We start from the raw sequence: 6,327 nt of genomic DNA, 5'->3' as shown, positions 1-6,327 counted from the left end.
ATTAATCATTAATGATTCAGATGATTAATCAATTAATCATCTGAATCAACACCTGCAAAAGATTCCTGAGGCTTTTAAAAACTCCCAGCTGTTATGTTTGGAAGCCAGGACGAGGTAAAAGCTGAAGTAGACAAAGAACTCTTAACAGCGTTTATTCAGAACTCGCTCAGCAGTACAGTAACATCAGGTAATCCTTTCCGCCATCTTATCTCTTCTTCTCCTTCTCTTCCTCAGTCTATCCTATTCTCATACACCACCTAGTGGTAGACACAACACCAGCCTGGTTCATTACTCAAAACTGCAGTCATGGGTCAGACTGCTGACCTGACTGCTGTCCAGAAGGCCATCACTGACGCTCTCAAGCAAGAAGGTGAGACACAGAAAGACATATCTGAACAAATAGGCTGTTCGTAGCATGTTGTACCAAGGCACCTCAGTGGGAAGGAAAAAGTGTGGCAGAAAACGCTGCACAATGAGAAGAGGTGACCGGACCCTGAGGAAGATTGTGGAGAAGGGCCGATTCCAGACATTGGGGGAAGCAGAGTAGAAACATCCAGAGCCACCGCGCACAGGCATGTGCAGGAAATGGGCTACATAATCGGGGCGCCGCCCCCTCAGGACGGGGTTTTGACGCCCCCTCTGGTGCTGCGCCCCTTTGCGTTGCATGCGCTGCATACCCACTTTATGCGCCACTGTTTATAAATGTTATATTCAGGTCATATTTCAGGAACTGTTACAGATGCTTCACTCTGTAAATGTCTTAACTTCAGCTCAGTTATATTCAGTTTGCATCGTCAATAAAACGCATAGAGAACTAAATTCAATGTGCCTCATTCTGAGTTTAAATTTGTTTCTAATTTACTTAATTCTTCTAATAGAGTTACCCTTAGCTAAGTAGTTCTGTGTTTAGCTGTCTGTAGCCGTTTACAGAACTATTACTGCCAATAACTTTGTCTGCTCTTTGTATTTTTTCTCCCCTAGGCAGGAGTCTTGGCTCGGTTATGAATCATGTTTATTTCACGCACAAGCATCCATTTTTCCACAAACATTTTTTTAACCTTCAGGTAAAACCCAACTTTATTTATGAAAATCCCTACCTGAAAACTAAATCACAAATCCTCTTGGAAAAAACAAAATTTCCACCTATAGCAATCTTCCTTCTTGAATCCAATTAAAAGCCAAACATTTGAATAAACTCCGCAGGTGTTAGAGCTTTCATTAATCAAGTAGTTTCTCAGGATGAAACATTCAGGCAGCTCACTGAATTTCAGATTTATGAGAGGAGACCAGAGATTTCTCTTCATACTGTAATATTTTGTAATAACTTCTAGTGATTGCGGCTAATCTGGGATAACATCCTGACTGCAAATTTGAATTGGAGGGTAAAAATGTGAGACATTCTGAGCACGTCCACTGAGAGAACAAGCTCCGTCGAGGAGAAACGTCAACCAGAACATCAAAATGTGAAATGATTCACCAACCTTCAAAAAAGGTCATATTCATTTCACCAAATATAATATAAAAGGCTTTAAGTAAATTAAAGGACTTGAGGTAGAGATGGACTTGTTTGCTTCTACGTTAACCCCAAGTTCATGAAATCCTCTGGCTATCGCCCGTCATCTTCTGCAGCTGATCAAACTTTACTTTTATTTTTCTCCTCACTCAAATGAATGTTGAAAGACCAGACTGCATGTCAGGAAGCTAAATGTGCAGCAGATGGAATAAGAAACATTCAGTTTCTCTACAAAATAGATTTTTAGACTAAAGAATAAAATGTCCACAGTCAAAGCTACCTCATAATTATGTCCACCTTGACATGGGGCGTTGATCTTCTTTTGCACGTCTTCACCTCACGATCAAACCCCAGCACTACATGGGTTACCTAAAAGCTAAACATTCTGGATGCATTTTAGCTAAATTATCTCTAAAATTTGGAAAAACATTTACCTACTGGTACAAAATTTGCTTTCTTAAAGAAATGTTTATTATGAACATGTTAATGCATTAGAGAGATTAAGAGATGAACCTACGGAGGTTTTCTGCGGCTCAAGGGATTTTTCTACGAAATAGATGCTTGTAAGAAGGTTGTGTTGCTCTGTGATCATGGAAAAGTAGCTGCAGATATTCTTTGGCCAATCTGAATTGCTTCTCCTTGAAAATAAAATTTTTTTCTGATTCTCTTACCCAGCTCTTTGTGTCTTGTGCATTCTGTACCATTGAAGCTGTCATTTCCCAGCATGCATTGTGCGGTTTAATGCGTTTCTTAATGTAAAATTAATAGATACGAATCGTTGTGCTGCCATCTTGTCTCGGTGTGGTTTCATTGAATGAGTCATAGCCGTGGTTGCATGCCAGTGCTTTGACTGATTCTGTTTCAAGTGTAAGCCCTCACTATCTCCAGCGCAGGGACAGGCATGATACTCTGAGCTCTTTAAATAGCTGTGAGAGTAAAGCAATGGCCCGAGGCTGCTCTACCTGTGCAAACCACCTATGAATGGCAAGCAGCGCCACAAGGACGTTCAGTACTTTAAAGTGTGTGAAGGGCAAAGTAATGAGGATGTCACAATAACACCTTAAAGACTATCAGCGACCCAGACTCACTGCAAGGTGCAAAGAAAAGATGTGGGTTATTACATTGGACCTAGGGTGTAAAATTAAAGGAATTACAGTTTTTCAATGTTTTTTTTTTGTTTACTCCAGTAGCCAAACAATGACATTTAGTTGCCAAATTCATCGTTGTGTCTTTGTGCAATGATAACAGACTAACATTCAGATTTTGTACGTTTTTCAAATTCAAATTTGAAAATACTTTATTGATTCGAAAGGGAAATTAAATATTTTTGCTTCCATTTCGGTCTCAACTTTTTCTAAAAACAGCACTTCAAAAAAATTTTATAAAAAAATAACATCTGGTTGAATTTTTGGAGTCTGGAAAACGAGCAGCTTAAGAAATAAGAATAATTTTGTGCCAAAAATGTAGTAGACATGTTTTCGACAGTCCATAAAAATATCCTGACCGTAGTAGCTCACGTTTAAGATTCTTCCTTCTGTTCATGCCTCCAAATCATCTCATCTATATTAAATGATTTGTTTATGCAAAAAAATAAAAATCCCTGGACTAAAGAGAAATGTTGGCCACAGAAAGCTGGCCGATGCAAGAAGATTCAGTCAGTCATTTTAAAATACTTCTTGTGTCTGTAGCAGTTTAAATGATATATTTTGTACTAGCTTGCCAGAAAGTTTTATTTTTCTGCTGAAAGTTGCTTCCAACAGCACAGCCTCGGGGCATTTCAGATCATGTTTTACCTGTCAGCTGCTTGGTCTCTGGGAGTCTTTAATGCAGCTTTTTTTCCACCAGTCTTAAAAAATGCATTTGGACTGTAGTTTGACTTCACTTTAAAGTATTTTTTAAAAAAATATACAACCGGTTATCGAAAGCAAATGCGAACGCCAAGCAAACCAGAAGGCGCTAAAAGAAAGCAGGAAGTAAACTGCAGTACAGGAGCATTCTGGGTAAATACAACCAAAACAAACATGCAACTCTATTGCTAGTGGAAGAAATGGCTTGTAGTCTTTTACCAAAGACAAAAGAGAAATCATACAACCTCTAAAATACTTGATTTTATACAACAGTTTTCATGTAAATTTCAGCTCCTAACATGTTTATCATGTTACATCACATAGGCCAAATTCTGATGGGCAATCAGTTCTCCCCAATCGCCATAAACAATAAAATTATTGTTTTGAAACCATTTTCAAGTAAATACATAATCTCAAAGATCAATAAAACTGAAACTGGAAGACATTTTAAATATCCAAAGTAAATAAGCAAAACATCCAAAACAACAAAATTGCCCTTCAGAAAATGGGCAAGTTGAAACCAAAGCACCAAACTGAAGCCATTGGTCATCCAGTTTTTGGTGGAAAGAGACAGAAAAGGGAAAACAATCATGCATGGAGATTATTAAACTCGTTTTAATTTATCAGGAAATTAACTGATGTATTGCTTATTGCAGCAGGCTTGCATGTAGCAAACTACAAAACAGGAGCTTTCTTCTTGCCACTGTTCCATAAAAAGTCAGATTTATGGACTACTAGTTACCCTGTCAAAAGATTTTCCCACCTGAAATGTAAAGCTCTGTAATAAAGATTTGCCCCTTTATCGCTTCTCCTGATTAATTTTCTCTTTTCCCTGCTAGTCGGTTCAGATGGAGAACTTTAAAACATTACTTTCAAGCAGCCAGTCTTGTAAAGTATAACGTTTTTCCAATATTTTGAGTCTTTGGCAGCGAACAGTTTGAAGGTCTGACACTGCGTTTTTATACTGAAATTGTCTGATGCAGTATTGAACCTGTTGGCTGATCATCTCTGCCAAGCTCTCATTTCAGAGAAAGGGCTCTCAGCAATCTGCTGCCCATCACAGGACAGGGTGCCGCGGCACAGTCGAGTCATGCAGACGGTAAAACCCGAACCTGGCTGGCCGCCAGGTGCAGGAGTCGTGAGCGTGTGTGTCAGCGTGGCGGTTAAGAAACCAGGAAGCCATCGATGGGGGGAGCCTCCAACTGCCAACACAGAAAGCCTCTCTTGTCTGCAGCCATCGCACTTCACTATAGGTATAATGTAATCTGTTTAATATCCCAGGCAGTCCTTTCGACCCTGGTAATGCTTAGACAGACGTTTTTGCCGTAATTGGCTCATAGATCACAGCTGACTGCGTGTATCCAGGTGCAGAACATCAGCTGATCGCAGTTCGAGATAAAACCCACCCCTGCCTCTCAAGGGGAGTCCATGCTATCATCCATGTTTTAAAAATGTAGCAGCAGGGAAACTTTGCTTCCCAACGGCTGCTCGGTTTAAACATAAACAGATTTTTTAAATTGTATTTTTGCTTCTCTTTGCTTTTGTCACAGTTGATTAAAATGCTGACTGCCTTAAAACATTTACGCTCGTTATTTATGAAAACCTGGGATTGCAGGTTTCTGGCCAATCTATTAAAAGCCTGACCTGCTGATTTCAGTTTAGATTTTCTGTCTGAAATGTTGCAAAATGAAGCAAGAATGTCGTTGATTGGCAACAATAGAGTGAATACTGTTGACTGCAAACATGGAGAGATGATCAGTAACTGGAGGCCCAAAAACAGCTCAAAACAGGCAGAACTGAGCAGACTAAATTCTCATTTAAAAATAATTTTGTGCAGGAAAATGTAGTTAACATGTTTTAGATCCATCCTAGCCTGTTTAAGGATGCAAAATAGGTCATATTTAAATGCAATGGAGCTAAGTAGTTACCAACCCATAAACTCCAAATGGAAGAAGAAATGATTAACTTTTTCTCCTCATGTTTTCTTTGACAGTTTTATCTCCATAAGTTAAGTCAGTCTGGATTTCTTTCACCAAATTGGTTTTCTAAACATATTTTCCTCCTCTCACTCTTAATTCCTTGCTTTTATCAACCTGCATTGTTAAGGTTTAACTTTACTCCCATGTGAATACACCCACTCTCCTTCACAAACGCTCATAAAGATCATCCCGACAGCATGAATTAAATCTTCAAACTATCCCATTAAAACCCACTTCTACAAAGGCTTAAACAAGAGGTACTACATAGCGAGCATCACCTGACTGCTTTTACCCCCTCAGCAACCTTGAGAAAAGTAGTTGCTGAAACTTCAAGGTGATGGAAGCCATTTTGTGATTCTCAATGAGGCCCAATCCCAGTCCCAGGAAAGACGAGCCAATCCGAACGGATTCGGCTGGATATTACAGCAAAGACAGAAACAAGGCTGAAGAGCTCAATAGGTCACACCAAAGGACGGCGTGCCTGGCATCGTCAAGAGCTTCTCACCGTCAAGCAAGATCAATTCCTGTAAGCCGAGGCACGTCAGGTCAAAGGAGTCTTTTATAAAACCAGCTTCACTTCAGCATTCATCAGCAAAAAGAGCCAGAATTTCAAGTGTGAGCAGTTAAGACTGTATGAAGTTAACAGCACCAAGCTAAGAGTAATTTCTGTTGCAAATGTCTTTACTCTGAATCATATTCCAACGTCTGTCTCCTTTACTGACTGAGTAAACTGGGAGGTAACAGAAGCATAAATGAATGAGTTCCTTACATTAATTTAAAGATTAAGCAACAGGGAAAAACCTCAAACATCCACAAAGGTTCCTCTTTCCAAGTTTCCCAAATTTCTTTCCTCTTATCCTGGAAAACTTGTGTTTCCAAGTGAGCTCTACCATTACGCTCCACTGTTTCTGCAGAAATCTGTCCAATCTATCATCCTAACCACCCCAACTGGTGGTGGAAAGAAGTGGTGACTCTACTCTGAAGTCCT

The 6,327-nt window shown here is 39.5% G+C and overlaps 1 long non-coding RNA gene across 1 annotated transcript; it reads left to right on the top strand.

Annotated features, from left to right (window-relative positions):
* The first annotated feature begins 73 nt into the window (after positions 1-73).
* Positions 74-536, top strand: LOC107833083 (uncharacterized). Its single transcript, XR_001658790.1, has 3 exons — positions 74-90; positions 171-172; positions 305-536. It is a non-coding gene; the product is annotated as an uncharacterized LOC107833083 (long non-coding RNA).
* The last annotated feature ends 5,791 nt before the right edge of the window (positions 537-6,327 follow it).

The sequence above is a fragment of the Poecilia formosa genome, unplaced genomic scaffold, assembly GCF_000485575.1.
Source record: "Poecilia formosa unplaced genomic scaffold, Poecilia_formosa-5.1.2 Scaffold322, whole genome shotgun sequence".
In the NCBI taxonomy this organism is placed as follows: Eukaryota; Metazoa; Chordata; class Actinopteri; order Cyprinodontiformes; family Poeciliidae; genus Poecilia; species Poecilia formosa.
Note: the sequence above shows the minus strand (reverse complement) of the source record. Positions and strands in the feature narration are given on the sequence as shown.